General features: G+C 44.7%; 1 protein-coding gene across 4 annotated transcripts in view; it reads right to left on the bottom strand.

Annotated features, from left to right (window-relative positions):
* Nucleotides 1-6,074, bottom strand: part of NCAPG2 (non-SMC condensin II complex subunit G2) — a 125,578-nt gene extending 119,504 nt beyond the window's left edge. For 3 of the 4 annotated variants that reach the window (XM_084619520.1, XM_084619521.1, XM_084619522.1), the window contains exon 1: nt 5,954-6,068. The gene's annotated coding sequence lies outside the window, so the exon portion shown is untranslated. Of the gene's footprint in view, nt 1-5,953 lie in introns of all 4 variants that reach the window. The other variant, XM_084619523.1, reaches the window with a different exon arrangement.
* Nucleotides 6,075-21,258: the final 15,184 nt, after the last annotated feature.

Raw genomic sequence — 21,258 nt, 5'->3', positions numbered from 1 at the left:
AGTGCCACAAGTACTCCTGTTCTTTCTTCTGAATAGTAATCCTCAAATTTTTCAGGCATTAAAAATAATCAAAACCTTTGGATCAGCTGAATAATTGACATTTGCTTCCAGCCTTAAAAACAGGGTAAAAATTTATTACTGATATTTATAACGTCAACCAGTTCAAACTTGTTTTTGCAAGGCATATTTTTGAAGTTTTGGAGATTTTCTATAGAACTTACCCCAGCAGTAAAACAGTTCACTTTACAAAGCCAAAATATTTGAGTGACACTGCAAGGGAGAAACAATTTTAGATCTCCACAAAAATGTGAGATCTAATGCGGGGAGGGACCAGAGGAAAGTACTTGTGAATTTTGACAAAATTCCTCACATTTATATTAATTTGCTGACTGAGCTGGCTACATCGCAGAAGTATTACATTATCCGCTCCAGAGATGACGTATATTAAATGCCATGGACACATCTGTATTACAAACTTTGGATGATACAAGTTACATGGGCATACAGCTGTCAAAGTTCGTATTTCTTTCATTTGTGTGTATACTTGGCTGCTTGTGTGGGGCTGTACATACTTACTAAAAGTGCATGAAATAATCAGTTTAATTCACCAACTACAGGTAATCCCTTGTTTAAAAAAAAATCTTTTAGTTGTAAATATGAAACATGTTTTATAAAGGAAGTGTATGTAGCCAAAATATTTAATTTAAATATTCTGTTTAATAACAATTTTTTATACACTGTTGTATGTTTAAGTTCCGTTACCATCCTAATACAGTTTGACACAAATCATGAACAAAAAGTTAATAAATAAGCACTATGGCATTGACCATTTTCTAACAAATTAAAGGTACACAATTAAGAATCTGAATATATTAAGCTATATAATTGCTTAAATAAATGTATACAGTTACAGTGTATCCTCCTAGGCAGCAAAAAAGATGCACCAAATCTAGTGTAAAAGCTCTATGTAACTCTAAATCAACATATTTTAACGCTTGTCAACCAATGAGCACCTTTCCTTAGAAAGAAAAGGAGAACTTGTGGCACCTTAGAGACTAACCAATTTATTTGAGCATAAGCTTTCGTGAGCTACAGCTCACTTCATCGGATGCATACTGTGGAAAAATACAGAAGATGTTTTTATACACACAAACCCCCCACCCCCACTCTCCTGCTGGTAGCAGCTTATCTAAAGTGATCATTCTCCTTACAATGTGTATGATAATCAAGGTGGGCCATTTCCAGCACAAATCCAAGGTTTAACAAGAACGCCTGAGGAACGGGGGGGGGGGGGGGGGGAGGGAAGGAATAAGCAATGGGAAATAGGTTACTTTTTATAATGACTCAACCATTCCCCCGCCCCCCGTTCCTCAGACGTTCTTGTTAAACCCTGGATTTGTGCTGGAAATGGCCCACCTTGATTATCATACATATTGTAAGGAGAATGATCACTTTAGATAAGCTATTACCAGCAGGAGAGTGGGGGGGGGGGAAGAGAAAACCTTTTGTAGTGATAAACACCCATTTTTTCATGGTTTGTGTGTATAAAAACATCTTCTGTATTTTCCACAGTATGCATCTGATGAAGTGAGCTGTAGCTCACGAAAGCTTATGCTCAAATAAATTGGTTAGTCTCTAAGGTGCCACAAGTTCTCCTTTTCTTTTTGCGAATACAGACTAAACACGGCTGTTACTCTGAAACCTTTCCTTAGAAAACAACTGAAGTACAAATAGAAAAGTTGATTAAAAACAATGATTTAAACTGAGGCTTTCCACTTGGTGATTTAAATCACGATTTAAATTGCTGATTTAAAATCAATTCACCCTGCAACAGGCAATGCAATATAAACTATAAACAAAAATTAATGGAATGGAACTTTGAAATTGGAAAGGCAACAAACATTTGTCCATTTTAGTGCACCAGTGTAATCTGCTGGAGCTACACATACACCAGTCATGCTTCTCACAGGTCAGATTGTGATATTCTGGTTTTCCTTGCTGTCCCCACACGTGGGGTAAGGATATAACCTGTGATGCCAGGTGAAACGTTGTGCGGGGTGGCGATATAAGGAGCTACTACCATGGAGTTTTCCAAGCAGAGGGGAGTCTGAGATTTTTGGACCTGTAGGTCAACCAGGATCTGCAGCATTTCGGTTTGCTGCCTGAGAAGACCCATTATGCCATAGACTCTCTCGCTCTCCTTTTTCCGCTGGAATTCTGGGCCTCTCCCCTCTTCCCTTCTCCATGCCACCTGCAACAATGGCCCTCAAGGCCCTGGCTTGCAGCATCTCACTGCACGTCCTCCTTAGTCCTCTCCCTTTCTCCTCCACCTCAGGGTCAAGGTGTTCTGAAGGTATGGAGAATGTCACAATGCCAACTGCTGACAGATGCATCATTGTATTTACAGTCACAACGGAAAGGGAGAGATAAGTTTCAAAACTCTTTTCCCTTATTCCCATAAAAACTTTTCAGATGACATCTTATTGACACTTCAGCTTTGGAGTGCCTCTGTGCATTGCTACTCTCCAGCCCCAGCCAGCTGCAAGTGAAAGTGTGTTGGGGGGAGGAACTTCAGTTGCGAGAAACAATAACTTTTTTGTCCATATTCCACTGGTATGAGTATAGGGAAGTGGCATTGAATACTAGCACTGTTTTCCACAGATGGTGATGGTTTTAGCTGGTATCTCATTCCTGAGGGTAACAAAGGTACAGACAGCACAGCTGCTACTGGCATCCTGAAGCCACCCAGGCCCCACCGTGTTGCTAGCCTGTTTACTGCAAGGATGCCAGCCAAACTCATCACAGACCAAAGTGGGAAAGCATCCCACCCCAGAGGAAGAAATAAGGCAGCCATCCCTAGAAACCTTCAAGAGACGATTGCTGAATTTCTCCATGAAATTTTCACCAAGATCTTTCAGGATAATATGAGACGTCCCTATGTACATAGGCAAACTGCTCCCAATGGGTTCCCCGCCAACCCAACAGGGGAATGAAAAGCAGTTGTCAACTCTACCTATTTGTTGTAGCACTAACTCAACCCATATGAGTAAAACAATGAGAAGTTGATACTGGTGTCATGTTAACTTGTGGGTGGGATGGGCTGTACATGATCTTTAAATTTAAAGATTGTAAGGAAAAATGTATGCACACGCTTACCAGAGATCCCTTCCCCTGGCTCCTCCATGCTTGGCTGGCAGGACTGGCTAGACTATGGTGGAGTCTCTAACAGGTCCTTGCTCATGGCACAGCTAGAACAGCCTCCCTTCAACTTCCCCTCAGTGTTCACAGCAGAGATCTGTCTCAGGCTCCTCACAGGTATCCACATTGATCTGTGGGGTGCTGATGGGGTCTCCACCAAATATGGCATGCAGCTCATTGTAGAAGTGGCAGATCTCTGACTCAGGATCAGATTTATTGTTGTGCTCCCTGGCATTGTGGTATAACTGGTGTAGGTCCTTTGCTTTCACGTGACACTGCTGCTGATCCCTGTCATACCCCTGTGCAATCTGTTCATAGATGTTCATGTTTCCTCAGCTGGTCTGTAGCTGTCCTTGCACAGCTGCTTCTCCCCACAAAGAGAATTCAATACCTCCTGTCTACTCCAGGCAGGAGCGCATCTAGTGCATGGAGCTGGCATGTTCAGTTGAGCAGCTGCACGCAACAAGGATGAGCTGCTAGATGTGCTCTCCAAGCTGGTCAATCAGGAAAAGGCATTTCAAAAATACACAGGCAGGGAGGGGAGGTGATGCTTTCGGTCTCCGTGACCCTGGGCTGCACAGTTCACAATTGTGACCAGACCAATCACTGTCACAGGAAATGGGACATTGTGGGACAGCTGTTGGTGGACCATTAGGGTCAACACAGGTCACACAGTTTCTACACTAGCACTGCATCAACTTCAGCAGATCAACCACAGCTCCACATCGTTATGGGGAAGCGGTTTACTACATGGCCATAATGGAAATTTTGTCTCTTGCAGACAAGTGCAAGTGTGGACACATGCACTAATAGCTCAGCACAAAAGTTTTAGGAGTAGATCAGGACTTGGTCAAGGAAATCTTTGTGCCCTGTCCAAGGAAGATTCAACTCAGCACTAAAGCAGAGCTAAAGATCTCTTCTAGCTCCTTTTTGAACTGGTTGAATTTTTCAAAATACTTTTGTTTCGTCTTTGTGCAATTTACAGTAAGATGTTAAGCAATAAGAAGCAATAAATACCCACACTAATGTCTTAAGTGAAACTTAAATCAGCAAGAGGATTTCTGTACCATCTAAGCTAGAATCCAGTAAAAACTAACAAAAGAGAGAATGAGGAGAATGGTGTGAACTGATTTTGTTTTAAGTATCTAGATAAAAGATTAACTTCACAAAATTTTGAACTTTTGAACAAAGAATAGAACTTCATCCTGTGGTTACTAACAATCAGAACTAGTTTGATTCACACTTTTCTGCTAGATCGTAAAAAAAAAAAAAAATTGGTGGTGCACCTGAGGTATAATACTGCCTGTATCACCTAGCAAGAAAATTTAAACAAGAATCCAGCATTTAGTGGAGATGGTCATGTGACTATAGATTCAGATACTGAGGGTAACATCCATAATTAGCTTTGCACTCTCTGCTTATTTCTGAAGCTCATTAGAGGTTAATTGTGGCAAAAAATAATAATTTTGGAAGCTGTAATAAGTTTAAAATGGGGTGCAGAGTTGAGTGTCAAAGTGCCTTTTCAGTAAGAACAAGACACATTTCCCACTTTTCATGTCTACCTCTTTACATTGTAATTCTCCCTTTTACATAACTACCTACAAGATTCAGCTCCCTTCTACCACCATCAATAATGCTTATACTTGAGGCATGTTATTGTCATTAAGGATATTTACCTACCCATCCCACTTTATTCTCCTCTACATAATTTCCAAATATTTATTGCAAATCTTCCATCAACTTTGGTGGCTGAAACATCAAACTTTCTGATACAGAAAAAACAGGAGAAAAAAGTATCAGTAGTTTGTGGTATTTTTTTAATTAGCTCCTCCCTTTTATGTTTTTAATTTAGAAATAGTAAGTGGGTACAAAGGGGTAACAATGTATATACCAAGGTAATGAGCAAAGGCCTATGGCTATAAAACACAAGCTGTAACAATAAAATCATATGCCAGTGCAGGAAGTGTGAGAGAAAAAGTGAGGTGGAAATTAAACAGGAAGTTGACATTTCAGTTGCTAATCATACATAAGCCAGTTTTTACTTAATAAGTGATAACACAAATAATGTGTTGTAATGGTGTAATTGAAGTATATTCCATTTACAAAGCCCTTCATCAAAAGAACTTGTAGAAACGTAGAGAAGAAAAAAGTCTTATTTTATTCTCTAGCCCTATCCCCAAGGCCCAGTGTAGTATGATTGGTACTTGCAGCATACGTATGGGTTTTGCCCAGTTAATGGTACAGGTCCTGTGGGTGACGATTTCATAGTCTGGAATATTTCAATGGTATGAATCCCCTCCCCTGGTTTTTCTGTTGTTAATGTCGCCCGACTGCTCGGTGAGATTCAACAGCCTGGGAATTTGAGAGGCAGGTCGCTTCAGGAAGGAGCCAGGCCAAGTCTGCTAGCTGGGGCAGAGCAGCGCTGCCCCTAGGGGCACCTCTTCTCTGAGGCGCAGGAGCCCAGCGGGAGGACTGGCGAAACAGACACCCGATGATACGGATACCCGCCACCGCGAACCGGGCGAGCACCGCCACCCCGCGCGCGCGCGCTCCCTCCCTCCCCACCCAGGCAGCCCGCCCGCCCAGCATCCCGCCGCTCCCGGCCGCCTGCAGCCCCGCACTCTCTCACACAGCCGTGACAAAACCAACCTCCCCCTGCCCAGGCTCCTCGGCCAGCCCTGACACTGACAGGCAGCAGCACCATTCCTCAGCCGGCCCCCAGCGTCAGCCCCGCACCCAGGAACCCCAGACTCACATCGGCCCGAGCCGCTCTGCGCTCGCTCTCCCCGTTTCGAATTCTCCCGCGGCGCGGCGGCCGTTAACCGCCAACGCCCCTTACGCAAGCGCCGCTACACAGCCGTGCGCGAGGGGAAGTGCGAGCGCGCACCCGTCGCCTCTGCGTCCACCCACTCGACTCTGTCTGCACCACAAAGGGCGTGACGGGCGCGCGCGAGCACTGCGGCCGTTGAAGGGAGGAGCTGGCTGGTTAGGGGTTGCCGCCGCTCAAGGTGGGAGGGGACACGTCTGCCCTCCAGTTCCTGCGCTCGCCAGCCCGTTGGCGGCGTTTGCGCTTCAGCAAGGCCCCTTGGAGGCGAGCAATGTCCCTTTGGACTCAAGCAGCTCCCCGCGTTCCCCCACGCACTTTCCATCTCCGCCCCGCAGCGGGTCATGGGCGGAGGTCCTCCACGCACACCCGGGCACAGATTTCACGGCCTGACCTCGGCTCCCCATGATGTCAGGAAGCCGCCTCTGAGGCAGAGGGTCCCAGCGTTCAGGCTGTTGCCGCCCAACAGCGAACTATTAAACAGTCGCTCAGCCCCAGCCCAAATCAGCTGGCAGGGCCAGCCGCTGCTGTCTGATCGCAGCATAGATGTTCCCTAAGAGTCCATCTCCTGCTGCATGTCAATAGGATGCATGCAGGAAATGCTGTGGCCTGTGGGGCTCCAGCCGCAGAGCTGTGACACCCGCAGTTTCATATCACTTTCTGAATGGGACAGGTCAATGCCCTTACACATTGGGGTTCTGTAATCTGTACAGGGGGCAGGCCTCAAAAATCACAAGCTTGGCTTCAAAATCAGGAGAATTTTTTTTTACATAACAATTTTGGGGTTCTTTTAATTTACCTTGGGTTTCAGAGCCTGCTGACAGCCGAGGAGCACTTGCGTCATGGCTTTAAGCTTTTTCTTCTGCAACCACAAGGCCTTACGTTTTAAGAATAGCAGCTGCTGAGCTGTCTGGGAGTTGAGGCTTTAAGTGAAATGTCAAATATCATGAGACAAAAACATGAGAGTTGGCACTGCCTGGAGTCTTTACACGTTTGTCCTTTGCTTCTTGAAACAGAGGGGCTTCCTTACTCTACATCCTCTCCAGCTGAAAATAGAGCGGCAAGTGCTGGGGGTTGCCCCTGCCTCTGGAATTCATTTATAACCTAAACCACAAAGAGGCAGTGGAGAACATGGTTTTGAATTCTCTGGAGAAGAATGTTGCTGCAGCCATCACTGATGTGCAGCCACCTCTGTAAAGGATACAGAATACAGTCCCTTGAAAGGCCATACCACAGTGATTTGCAAGTTAATATATAAGACAATGGGACAGGAGGTTTTGATTCCTTTCCTGGTCTTGCCACTTGCCTAGGCAAGTCCCATTTCTCTGTGTCTCAGGCCTGCTCTACACTATAAAGTTAGGTGAATGTCATCATCGGCAATCCCTCAATTCAAGGATGATCTCTACCACAGATTTACATATGGGTCCTGAGATGACTCAGGGGTCCAATCCTGGAATCACAGATCTGCCTGCAGTAGGTAGAGACATTTCCTGGTGGGTCAGCTGCCTGCTCAGAGAAAGTTCTTTTTCCTTCCTTCTCTCTCTCTCTCATTTCAGCTTTGAGGGCAAGACGCTTCTCCTCCAAGCAAGCTACTGTCTGATGGAGATGTGGCACCATTGAGGTCAATTGGTTGCTTGCTCTTGCCAGCTTGTGATGTCAATATCAGTTGTCTTGAGATACACTTTCAGTGTGTCTTTGTAGCATTTCCTCTGACCACCATAGGATATTTGACCATGGGTGAGCTGAGAGTAGAGGACTGGTTTTCAGAGGTGAGAGTGTGGCTTCCACACAATGTCCAGCCCAGCTAAGTTGGTGCATGAGGATGATTGCTTCAATGCTGGTGACATTGGCTTCAGTGTCCTGGATGCTGGCATTAGTACAGTGATCTTTCCATTTGATGCAAAGTACCTTCCAGAGACTTCCTTGGTGGTACCTCTCCAGACTCTTGAGGTTCTGTCAATAGGTCACCCAGGTTTCGCATTCATAAAGGAGTGTAGGAATAACAGTTGCCTTCTAGACCTGCATCTTGGTATCCTGCTGTTGGTCATGGTCTGTGAAAATGCGTCAGAGCAATTTCCCAAAGGATGCACTTGCACACTGGGTCCTGTGCTGGATCTCACCGTTGATTTTTGCATTTTGAGAAAGTTGGCTACCAGGATAACAGAAGTGCTCACTCGACTGTCTCCAAAGTCTGTCTCTTGATGGTGATTTGTGGTGAGTCATGTGCAAGACCTAAAGCAGGCTGATGGAGCACTTTAGTCTTTTCAATATTGGGAAGACATAGGTGAATGTAAACTGCCTTGAGTCGACCTAGTTGTGCATGTGTTTACACTTAAATTTGTCTCCCACTGATGTAAGTGCCCCATTATGCTGACATAGTAACACCAGCTCCCTGAGCAGCGTTGAGTCATGATCGATGTACAGAGGTTGACATAGCACAAGCTTAGACACTGCATTTACCTGTGTTGATCCTAACAGTCCTTCAGCAGCTGTCCCACACCACCTGACACTGACTGCTTTGTTCACAATTGTTAACTCCAATGCCCACGGGTCATGTAGACTGGAAGCCCCCTCCTTTAACACCCCTTCAAATTTTTAAATGCCTTTTCTTGGTTGTCCAGCTTGGTGAGCACACCTATCTGCTCTCAGTTGTAGTGCACAACTGACCAGCTGCCTGTGGGGACTACACACTCCAGATGTGCTCCTGCCTGAAAGTAGACAGGAGATATTGGATCACCTGGGACTTGGGGGAGAAAAGGCTATACAGCCACAGCTCGGAACCAGCCATAGAAACCTTGACATCTATGGGAAGATTGCTCAGTGGATGCAGGAGAAGGGGTGCAAAGAGGTGTTACCCGGGATTCTTTCAACCCAAAGCTTTTGGTAACTTTGACTCTGTGCGAGGTGGTGTCAGGAAATAAATCAGGGGAGACACGGCTGTCCGACCGATAGATGGCTGGCACAAACAGGACAACGCAAGAGTGCTTTCACTTAAAGATAAACTTTACTTAGTCTCAAGCACTTATACACACGTCCGCAAGAAGTTAGTAAAACACCCCCAACCCTTGATAACTACCAAAGATGAGTGTGGCTCTCAAGTGGCACAGCGGCAGCCCATTGCCGCTGGGAAACACAAGATGCATCCAGAGAGAGAGAGAGTCCAGTCCTGAAGAGTCCCCCTACCTCAAACTTTTCTCCCTTATTTATACATGAGTAATAGAATGACATGTCCCTTAAAGCAAACTTGTTAAGTAAGCAGTTTCAGTTGTCAAGTGAGAGGTTCCTTCTGATTATCGATTAACCAGTTGTGGGTTTTTCCAGAGTTTGTAGCCTTGAGGCCCCAATAGACATTCCTGGGGCACATCCTGCTCTTCTAAGATGCATGTATCAGCAACTTCAACACAATTCTTATCAGGAAGGACGTGGGGTCAAGCTGCCTTTCTCTGGCACCCAACCCCCCTGCCCCTCCCCTCCTGCCTTGGTTAAGCAAAGCCTGCTGACTTGGCTAATTTACAGCCTGCTGACTTGGCTGCTTTTAGCAATAAGCCATAGTGGTTTCAGGCACTTTACTGGTTTGCCAAAGTCTCCCCGTACAGAGGGACCAAGAGCAGTGCCACATGTCAGTCAAGGAACTATGGCATGCATACAAGAAGGCTGTCAAGGTTCCTCCCTCACTCTGAACTGTAGGGTACAGATATTGGGGACCTGCATGAAAACCTCCTAAGCTTACTTTTACCAGCTTAGGTTAAAACTTCCCCAAGGTACAAATTAATTTTATCCTTTGTCCTTGGAATAACCACTGCCACCACCAAACTCTAACTGGGTTTACTGGGAAACGTAGTTTGGAAACGTCTTTCCCCCCAGAATCCTCCCAACCCTTGCACCCCACTTCCTGGGAAAGGTTTGGTAAAAATCCTCACCAATTTGCATAGGTGACCACAGACCCAAACCCTTGGATCTGAGAACAATGAAAAAGCATTCAGTTTTCTTACAAGAAGACTTTTAATAGAAATAGAAGTAGATAGAAGTAAAGAAATTCCCTCTGTAAAATCAGGATGGTAGATACCTTACAGGGTAATTAGATTCAAAACATAGAGAATCCCTCTAGGCAAAACCTTAAGTTACAAAAAAGACACACAGACAGAAATAGTCATTCTATTCAGCATAATTCTTTTCTCAGCCATTTAAAGAAATCATAATCTAACGCATACCTAGCTAGATTACTTACTAAAAGTTCTAAGACTCCATTCCTGTTCTATCCCCCCGGCAAAGCAGCATACCAACAGACACAGACCCTTTGTTTCTCTCCCTCCTCCCAGCTTTTGAAAGTATCTTGTCTCCTCATTGGTCATTTTGGTCAGGTGCCAGTGAGGTTACCTTTAGCTTCTTAACCCTTTACAGGTGAGAGGATTTTACCTCTGGCCAGGAGGGATTTTAAAGGGGTTTACCCTTCCCTTTACATTTATGACAAAGGCCAACAACTGATCTGGTGTCAAGCTGAAGACCTGCTGCTTTTGCGAAGAGCTGCATGCCATATTTGGCAGAGATCTGACCACGATCCCACACACCACTGTGGATACCTCTGAGGAACCCCAGTTATGCCCCTGCTGTGAACAGTGAGGAGGAGGAAGTGGAGGACGATTATGGAGGATGGGTAACAGGGGGTCCAGCTGTGCAGCAAATTAAGACCTGTTTTTAACTCCATCACAATCCAGTCCATCCCTGCAGTCAAGCACGGGGGGAAGGAAGTCAGGTAAGTGTGTAAATAAATTTCCCATTACAGCGATGGCACTCTCAATTTAGAAGGACACAGCTATTGACTTTTCACTAATTTACTCTTAGTGGAAGTGGTACAACAAAGATCTGTGCTTTTCATTCCCCTTTAGAGTTAGATTTGGGGGGCAATAGCATGTGGAGTAGTTTATTTATGTGCATAGGGATCCCTTGAATCCTCCTGAGAGATCTTAATGAAACTTCCATGAAGGTACACTGCAATCCTCTCCTGAAGATTTCTAGGAATGGCAGCCTTATTTCTTCATGGTATTTCAGTCATGGTAGGACACTTTCCCACACCCATCAGCGATAACTTTGGCAGGTACCAATGCCAAAAAGAGGCTAAGCGCACACAGGCCTGAGAGACTTTGGGACACCAGCAGCAGTTGTGCTCTCTCTGTCTTTATTACCCTCACGAATGAGATATCAGCTAAAACCACCACCACTTGTGGAAAATGGTTCCAGTCTTCAGTGCCAGTGCCCTATATTCAGTTTTATGCAACTCCCTTCTCGTTTCCCCCACCACAGAGGGTCATACTCATCCTGGCTTGAGCTGATAGCTGAACCGGGCACAAGCACTCCAAAGCAGAAGTGTCAATAAGCGTTTCTTGTTTAACACTTTAGGGGAGCAAGGAAAGGGGGGCGGAGTTCTGAATCTTAAGTTTCACTTTCTGTTCCTACTATATTGACAATGGTGTTTTATTGCAGCCTTGAGGTATTCCCACTCTACACCAGCAGAATGACTGATCCAGATAAGGAGGAGGAAAAAGTAGAAGTAGAAGGACATGTTTTGCGAAATCCTGCAAGTCAGTGCTGTATCAAATCTTGAACATAGGGCCTGGAGGTTGAATATTACAGATTGTATGGAGAATGAAAGAGGAGGCAGGAAAAAGGTGCAGGAAAAGCAGAGGGAGTGGCTCCAGGATATAATGGAGCTTCTCCGTCAGCAAATTCAAAGGCTACAGACTCTTGTGGATCTCCAGGCTCAACAATCCTGGGCTCAAGTCCCATTGTAGTCTGTGGAGAACTTCAGCATAGCATTTCCATACACCCATCCCGCCTCAGCATGCCACGTGACCTCAGGGTCCACACGCTTACCCCTACCACTCCACACTGTGGGAAGGCGTGGACAACCAGAGTTTCACATACACTGACCTGTAAGAGCCACGGTTGGTATATATGTAGCTACAATGGACATCAGTGTTCCTTCCTCTTACTTATTTATTAAGGTTCATACAAAAAATTAAGTAAAAATGTATTTACGTTTAAATTCTTCAGATGGGGGAGGGGCTGTTTTCATAAGTGAATAAAACTCTTGGGTTTTAAAAGTTATTCATCTTTGTTAATTTACAGCACATGGTGTATAATGCCTGCTGGCAGTGAAAATAGTGGTCTTGTACAGTCACAACCCATAGGATCAGTGCCAAACAATGTAGTTATCAAAAATGTACAGCAAGCACTCTAAGATTAATAAATGCACTCTCAGTAATATATGCACAGCAAGTACCATGCACATCCTAGCAGGCCCCCAAACTGCAGTGTCAGGTTGAACACAGTACCCTACCACACATTACTGGAGCTCGTGAAGTGCTCTTTCAAAGCGTCCCTAAGCCATATAACTGTTCATTGAACTCACCTGATAGCCCTTGTGTCTGGCTGATCAAACTCAACTGACAGCCCCTCTACCACCACAGCAAGTTTTCCCTCTTTGCTTCACAAATATTATGCAGGACACAACAGGCAGCTATAACCATTGGTATATTTTTCACACTGAATGTGATGTCCCAGTTCTTGAACCCAGGCCTGGGAATCCCCAGGCAACTGCTGCATCCTGGCCTCCATTCAATGTCTGCTAAAATCTGGTGGGCTGAGAAACTAGGACTCAGCCAAGGCAGCACCCATGGGAGTCCTGATTGGAGGATTGCCCGGGGGTCCCTGATTGGTCCAACCTTGCTATTTAAGCCAGAAGGAGGCTGTCAAGGTTCCTTCCCCACTCTGAACTCTAGGGTACAGATGTGGGGACCTGCATGAAAACCTCCTAAGCTTACTTTTACCAGCTTAGGTTAAAACTTCCCCAAGGTACAAACTATTTTACCTTTTGCCCTTGGACTTTCGCTGCCACCACCAAACGTCTAACCAGTATTATATTAGGAAAGAGTCCGTTTGGAAACATCTTCTCTCCCCCCCACCCCGCCAAATCTTCTCAAATGTTATCCCCTTTCCTGGGGAAGTTTTGATAAAAATCCTCACCAAGTTGCAGAGGTGACCACAGACACAAACCGTTGGATCTTAAGAACAATGAAAAAGCATTCAGTTTCTTAAAAGAAGAATTTTAATAGAAGAAAAAAGAATCACCTCTGTAAAATCAGGATGGTAAATACCTTACAGGGTAATTAGATTCAAAACACAGAGAATCCCTCTAGGCAAAACCTTAAGTTACAAAAAGACACAAAAACAGGAATATCCATTCCATTCAGCACAGCTTATTTTCTCAGCCATTTAAAGAAATCAGAATCTAATGCATATCTAGCTAGATTACTTACTAAATTCTAAGACTCCATTCCTGTTCTATCCCCGGCAAAGGCATCACACAGACAGAGAGAGAGAGAGCTTTGTTTTTCGCTCCCTCAAGCTTTTGAAAGTATCTTTTCTCCTCATTGGTCATTTTGGTCAGGTGCCAGCGAGGTTATCCTACCTTCTTAACCCTTTACAGGTGAAAGGGTTTTTCCTCTGGCCAGGAGGGATTTAAAGGTGTTTATCCTTCCCTTTATATTTATGACAGAGGCACAGAAAGTTGTCTGAGCAACAAGGTGATTTCCTGTTGTCCCTGCTTCCTGCACCCAACCCTGTTCCTGGCTCCTGCCTTGGTGCCTGTTTCCTCCGTGCTCGCTCCTTGCCTCTCCTCCAGTTCCTGCCCTTATCTTGCTTCTACCATTATTTGCCAGTCCTGGCTCCAACCCTGGCCTACAATTTCTGACTCTGACTTGACCCTTGACTCTGGCATTTGGTATCTGACCTGAGCTCCAACCCTCATAATCAATTCCAGACTTTGGTTTGACCCCTGGCTTCAGTAATTGGCAGTTTACTCTGGTGCTAACCCGAGGCTTTGTTCCCAAACCTAGATGCCTGGTCTGCCCACTAGACCTAACTCCTGCTCTGACTACTAGGCCAGATTGCCTGTATCCTGGGCCATGACACTAAGATCCAGTCTGATGAGTAAACTAAGCCAATGCCCTTTCATTCTACCAAAACCACATTCAACTGTCATTCTGCACCTGAGGAGCCTGTAGTTGAATCTTTCCTTGTTGCTGTTGAGGTGGTTAGTGTACAGATTCATGAGCTGGGGATTGAGGGGAACGCTGGATCCCCCAGAATCACTGTTGGCATTTCAACATCAACAGTGGTAATCCATGGGTCAGGAAAGAAAGTCCCTGCTTATAACTTTCTGAACAGTCCTGCCTTCTTAAGGATGTAAGCATCAGGCATCTTCCTTGACCAGACAACACTGATGTCAGTGAAGCATCCCCAGCAATCAGAAAACCGTGGAAAGGTAGTTTAGGGCCAAAGTAGGGTTGCGAGTGTTGTCTATTGCTGCACTACTGTTTGGGAACCCCATAGTTGCAGTGCCATCCACTATGTCCTGCACATTGGCAAGAGTCAAAGTCATGTGTATCTGCAGATGATTAATGGCCCTGCACACTTCCATGGTGGGGGCTGTTGTCATGGATTTTTCCACTCCAAAATGGCTTTCCACTGACTGGTAGCAATCCAGCATTAGAAGTTTTCACCTTGTGATCATCACTCACTTCACCACTGTCAGTGCAGCTCTCAGTTTGGTGTCCCTGCATTGGATGGCTGGGACAAGCTTTACACACAGATCTAGGAGTGTGGCTGTGTGAATACAAAAGTTCTGCAGCCACTGCTTGTCGTCCCAAACCTGCATTACGAGGTAATCCCACCACTCAATGCTCATTTCTTGGACCCAGAAACAGTACTGCTCCACTATCTGCAGCTGCTCCATGAACGCCACCAATAAGGTTGATTTGGTTCTCACTATGTCCCACAGCAAACTGACCACCAGGAAATCATTATGTTCCCTGTGGTTTTTCTTGTTGTTCTGCAGATACTGCACCCTGTGCTTGCAACACTCATGACAATAATGCAGAGCTGTGCAGGCTCCATGCTTCTGTCAGAGATGGAGGAGAGTGACAAGTCCCACATGGATTTGTGGGGAAATTGAAAATAGGCACAAAAATTGTGGACTAGAGATGGTGTTATGGGATGGAGAACATTGGATTATGGGAAGTTGACTCCTTGCTCCTAGTCACCCATGTATGATTTGTTTTTGCCCCACCATGCATTGCCAAAACTATCCAAAAAACAATGAGCTGAACATTGGCGGGTTTCACCTGGGGATACTTACTCATGGTCCATTGAACTGTGTATTGACACAAGCACTCCTGGTGAATATGTGCAGTACCAACTCAAGGAGACAAGTGTGCACATGCACAAGCAATACACTAACTGTGGTGGCTTTATGCCAATTAAATTGCGATGACACCGTGGCAAGCCTTGTAGCATAGACATGGCCTCAGTCTCCTCACTTGCAAAATGGTCACAGGTGCTTAGTGAGACTTAATTCATTTATGTTCATAATGTAGCTTGAGATTCATGGACAGAAGGCACTATAAAAGTCCCACTGTTATTAAGCTGATACTATTCATACATGCACCTTGTCTGTAGTTAGGATGAATGTTCCCTATGTGGTAGCAAAAACAATTACTATTTACTCACAAAGCTCTCCTCAGTCCAATGTATTACAGTGGCAAACTTTTCCCTCCCCAAGGGGCCTTGTTTTTAGGCTTCTAGTGTTGGCAGCTATGGAATTAATTGTAACCAAGGTGAACAGCAGGTACACTGCACACTCTTCATCCAAAAGTGGAAGAATGGACCAGACCTTGCAAGAAGGGAGCACCTTAGAATTTATAGGAAACTGTGTGGGCCAAATACAATTTGTTTGAAAAAAAAATACTTTAAGACTTTCAGACTACAGTAGGTGGGAATATCTACTTTTTATTTATTATTTTTATATGCAATCCAGTATCAGTGAGCAAGAGATTCTGGACCCTAGTTCTTTAAAGTAAGTTTTCAATTTATATAGTATCCTCTTTATCATTTCATTGAGCTCCTCCCAAAACTAATAGTAATTAATATGTCTTTCCAAGGCTTGCTCTATAATTTTGTTCTTGTATCACCAGCAGTGCTATATTTGTTCAATTTTTCTTTTACCTATGTTGATAGCATACTTAAGAGTGACTTGCTTGATTTAAATTATTTCCAATTTATTGTAGGAGGGCCACATGTGTCTGCTTGATCATACCAACAACAATTTTAAACTAACAGCTGTAGGAAAGTTACTAAATATGATTGAGATTTTCTGGACTTCAGCTTTTTCACTAAGGCCTGACTCAGAATAAATTTAATGAGGAATAGTGTGTAAAAATGCTTTCTTTTTAAAGCCAGGGCATTGTCTTATTCTGTAACATTGTTTTGACTGTAGTATCTTTTTATATCTCTCTGTTCTATAGTATCAAAGGGGTAGCAGTGTTAGTCTGTATCCACAAAAACAACAAGGAGTCTGGTGGCACCTTAAAGACTAACAGATTTATGCATCTAAAGAAGTGGGGTTTTTTACTCATGAAAGCTTATGCTCAAATAAATCTGTTAGTCTTTAAAGTGCCATCGGACTCCTCATTGTTTGTTTTATAGACTTTTTTTTGTTTATGTTAAAAACTCAACTGGAAACATTTTCTCCCATACCTGTATGCCAATTTATAGTTGCATAGAGTTTAAACCAGAAGGAACCATTCAGTCATCTGATCTGAATTCTTGTATGTTAAAGGCCATTACATTTAACTCAGATATCCCTATACTGAGCTCAGTAACTTTTAGTTGGAATAGACCAGGGGTCTCAAACACGTGGCCTGCGGGGTTCTTTTGTGCGGCCCGCCAAGCTCCCCGTGCCCCCCTACCCACCTCAGGCCAGGGGTGGGCAAACTACAGCCTGTGTATCGGATCCAGCCTGTGGGATTGCCCCCCTTGGCACCGCGAGTCCCACGCCGCTCCCTGAAGCAGCCGGAACCATGTCCCTGTGAACCCTGGGGGTGGGGGGAGGGCAGAGGGCTCCGTGCATTGCTCTCACTTCCAGGGTCCACCCCCCACAGCTCCCATTGGCCAGGAATGGGGAACCGTGGCCAATGGGAGCTTTGGGGGAGGTACCTAGAGGAGCGGCAAGAGCAGCACATGGAGTCCTCCCCCCCCCCCCATCCCAGGGACATGTTTCCAGCTGCTTCCTGGAGCGGAGCGGGGCCAGGGCAGGCAGAGAACCTGCCCTGGCCCCGATGCATGCCACTGCCACCCTGGAGCCGCTCTAGGTAGTTGGCACCAGGCCGGAGCCCACACCCTGAACCACTCCTGCACCCTGCACTTCCCTCCTTCCCCTTTGTTTTGTAGATATTTCCAGCAGTCATTTTGGGTGGGGATTCAGTGAAGAATGAACTTAGATTAAATCACTCCCCAGTCTTAAATAGGATTTGCATATGGCAGGAATCTTTTGTTTCCCAGTTTGACCCCAACCCCCTCCTAGTGGAAAAATACCAGCAGGCCAAGATGGTGTCCAGTACCAGGTGACATGACCATATGACCCTGTAGTGTCAAAGCAGCATCCCAGGAAGCTTCTCAGGAAGGTGGGAAATTAGCATCTTCAAAGTCCAATTGTCCTTCCTAATGGCCCATCCAGGCCGTTTGCCTACTGTCTGGTGGGTGTTCCCCTTGTGAAAACACAGTTATAATTGTTACATAGTCAATATTCCTAACTTCAGATACAGAAGTTATATATGTATATAAATTGGATAATCACATTCAGTAAATCATAACCTTTCCAATGATACCTCACATGACCCATCTTGCATAAAATACATCTTAATTATGCCATATTCATCTAATAAGCATATCTCTATGAAGAATTTCAGAGTAACAGCCATGTTAGTCTGCATTTGCAAAAAGAAAAGGAGTACTTGTGGCACCTTAGAGACTAACCAATTTATTTGAGCATAAGCTTTTGTGAGCTACAGCTTATGCTCAAATAAATTGGTTAGTCTCTAAGGTGCCACAAGTACTCCTGTTCTTTCTATGAAGAATATGGGGCATAGTGTCACACCCTGCAATATCAGGGAATTGATTAGATGAGATATATCCAGATGGTCCTCGCAGGTGATTCATACCCCATGGTGCAGAGGAAGATGAAAATTCTTCCAGGTTCCTGCCAATCTGACATGGGGAAAAATCCACTCCCAATGCCAAATGTGATCAGTTAACCATGAGCATGTGAACAGGACACACCAATCAGGTATCTAAAAAAAGAGGATTCTCTGTAGCACCTCAGATGATGCTTTCCATCTATTGCCCCATCTCCAGCTGTGGCTAGTCCCTGATGCTTCAGAAGAAGGTAAAAAGAAAACCCCGAATACATCTAGGCAATTGTGCATTATGGAAAATAATTCCTTCCTGACCCCTACAGGTGACCGATTTGAAGTCCTGAAGCATGAGATGTGATTATAGTTATTGTCTTACTGCAGACCTGAAAGTATTGTGAACATGCTGAGAGCCATTCAGGCAGTGTTGTTCTTCCCATGGTCCATGAAAGAAAGGGATGAACAGGGTGACTCACAAAGTCAAAGATTCCAAGGTCAAAAGACACCACCAGGAAATATCCAGCCCAGCTGCATTCTCCTCCCCACACACACTGTAGAATTTCTCCCAGAAGTTGAATTAGAGCATATCTTTCAGAAAGGTATCTAAGCTCATCTTAAAGACTCCAAGTCTATTCAAGTCATTGGCCCAGAAAAAGAGACTCCGAATGATTTGACAGTCCAGTGGTTAGAGTACTTATCTAGGCAGAGAGACCCAAGTTCAAGTCCCTGCTCCAATGACTATTTATTTATATAAAGTGGAACAGCTTCAATAGGAGAGACTGAGAATAACCTACACCAGAATAGTCTATGGCCATGGGGTAGGGCACTAACATAAGAATGGCCATACTGGGTCAAACCCATGGTCCATCTAGCCCAGTATCCTGTCTTCCAACAGTGGCCAATGCCAGATGCTTCAGAGGGAATGAACAGAACAGGCAGTCGAGTGACCCATCCCATCATCCACTCCCAGCTTCTCACAGAGGCAAGGGACACTCAGCGAGCATGGGCTTGCACTAATAGCTATTGGTGAACCTATCCTCCATGAACTTATCTAGTTCTTTTTTGAACCCTATTATAGTTTTGTCACAACATCCCCTGGCAATGAGTTCCACAGGTTGACTATGTGTTGTGTGAAGAAGTACTTCCTTATGTTTGTTTTAAACCTTTTGTCTGTTTGCATTCTCCTGCAATGTGAGAGATGTAAATTCAAATCCCTTCTTCACTTGAGGCAAAGTGGGAAATTGAACCCAGGTCTTCTACCCACATCCCAAGTGGTGCCTTAATCATTGGATTAGAGTTTATAAGAGGATGGCACAATCTCCTCTGCCTGTTTTGTGACTCCAGCCCAAAAAATCAACATCTTTCAATAATGTCAAAATGAGCCATTTCATTTTGACATTGCCAAAAACATTTTGATTTTCTAGTTAGGTTGAAACTACTCAGGAAACTGCACAAATTCACTAATATTTTTGGGTCGACCCAAAACTGCATTTTTTTGGCAAATAAACTGTTAACTAAAAAAATTCAGCCTGCTCTAACTTTGAGATCTGTCAATCAGCCAGTTTAATTCATTTTATAAATTCCCTGCTCATTCCATATGATGCAAGTTTTTCAACAAAAATGTCATGTTGTATTAAGTCAAATGCCCTGGAGAAATCCAAGTATACTATGCCAACTAGTTGCATTTATTAACCAGACTTGTAATCTTGTCAAAAAAAAAAAAGTCAGCTGGTTTGTCTGACAAGATCTACCTTCCATGAAATCATGCTACTTGGCATTATTTTATTTGTTAATAAAGTCCCAAATTAACCATTACATTATCTTACCTGAGACTGGTGTCAGGCTAACTTGTTTATTTTTCCCTTTTACCCATTTAAAATATTGGAACTATGTTGGGAGTCCTCTGATCCTTTGGAATTTCCCCAGTTTTCCAAGATTTGTTAAAATCTAACATTAGTGGTTCAGAGAGCTCCTCAGCTAGTTCGTTTAAGACTCTTGGGTGTAAGTTATCTAGATCTATTGATATTTATGTAACCCTTCTGCCCATCAGAGTTGGCAGCAACCAGGGCTAGGTTCAGTATCTAGGGGTTCCGTTCCAATAACGCAATGCAAAACCAGCTCGAGCCCCCACCCAGTGACCTGGGACAAATATATACCACCCTCCCCGGGTGCCTCTAGGAGGCAATACTTCTCCTCTCACAAGCACAGAGTCTGAGTGTAGCAAAAGCCTTTTAATAACAGAGAGAAACAATGTGGCATTATGTTGGGGAAACACCACCAACAGGATTCATAACACAAACCATGAGCAAAAACCCACCGCAAGCAAATTGGGCCATGTCCTTTCCCTTTGGTTCTTGAGTCCAGCAACCCAAAAGTCACCCAAAGTCCCCAAAGTCCAACAACCCAAAAGTCTCTGTCCCTGGTGAGTGCAGCCCCAGAGTTCAAAAGTTTATCTGCAGAGTTTCACCTCCTAGCCTGGGTGGAAATGAGGGGGGGCGGTTAAGGGGCACCTTACGTGGTCCAAAGCCGACTGCCCCACCACTCTGTGGGGCTCCGCTCCACTCTGCTCTGCCAGCCACTCAGCTCCGCTCCACCAGCTGTCCATGAGCTACTCCAGCAGTCCCATGACCTGCTCCGCTCCACCAGCCACTCCACTCTGCTCTGCTCCACCAGCCATCCCGTGAGCAGCTCCAACCATCCCACAATATATCTTCAGCTCCCCCCGCCCACTACTTAACACAGTGACTTCAGCTCTTCATAATTTTAGCTCTTTAGTGATTTCAGCTTGTAGAAGGGGAGCCTCAGTACTGGTGCACCACTGGCCCAAAGTGAATTCAGCTCAGCAACCTGTAACTAGACTCCTAATGGAATCAAAATTAGCTCTGATATTCCACAGTAAAAAGATGAAGAAGTGCAATTAGCACATAAGGCCCTTACCAGGGGACCCATACCACCACATATTAATTCCTATCCCCAGCCTCTCTCAATTCACTGGGTTTTGGAACCCATGACCCTTGCCTAGCAAGTGCTGTGAAGTTGATGGCGAGTCCCTCCATCATAACAAAAGGCCAAGTAATGTTCCCTTGTCCTTGATTCACATAATCAGGATAACAACAGTTTATTCTTCCTGCCCCAATAACAGAGAAACTGGGGCTCCTACAGCAGCCAAAGTGACCATCTAGGCGGGGTGGGTGTGCCTATGCAAATGAG

Source organism: Lepidochelys olivacea, assembly GCF_965140295.1.
Source record: "Lepidochelys olivacea isolate rLepOli2 genome assembly, chromosome: 2".
In the NCBI taxonomy this organism is placed as follows: Eukaryota; Metazoa; Chordata; order Testudines; family Cheloniidae; genus Lepidochelys; species Lepidochelys olivacea.
The sequence above is the reverse complement of the archived record's forward strand: the minus strand, read 5'-3'. Positions and strand labels throughout refer to the sequence as shown.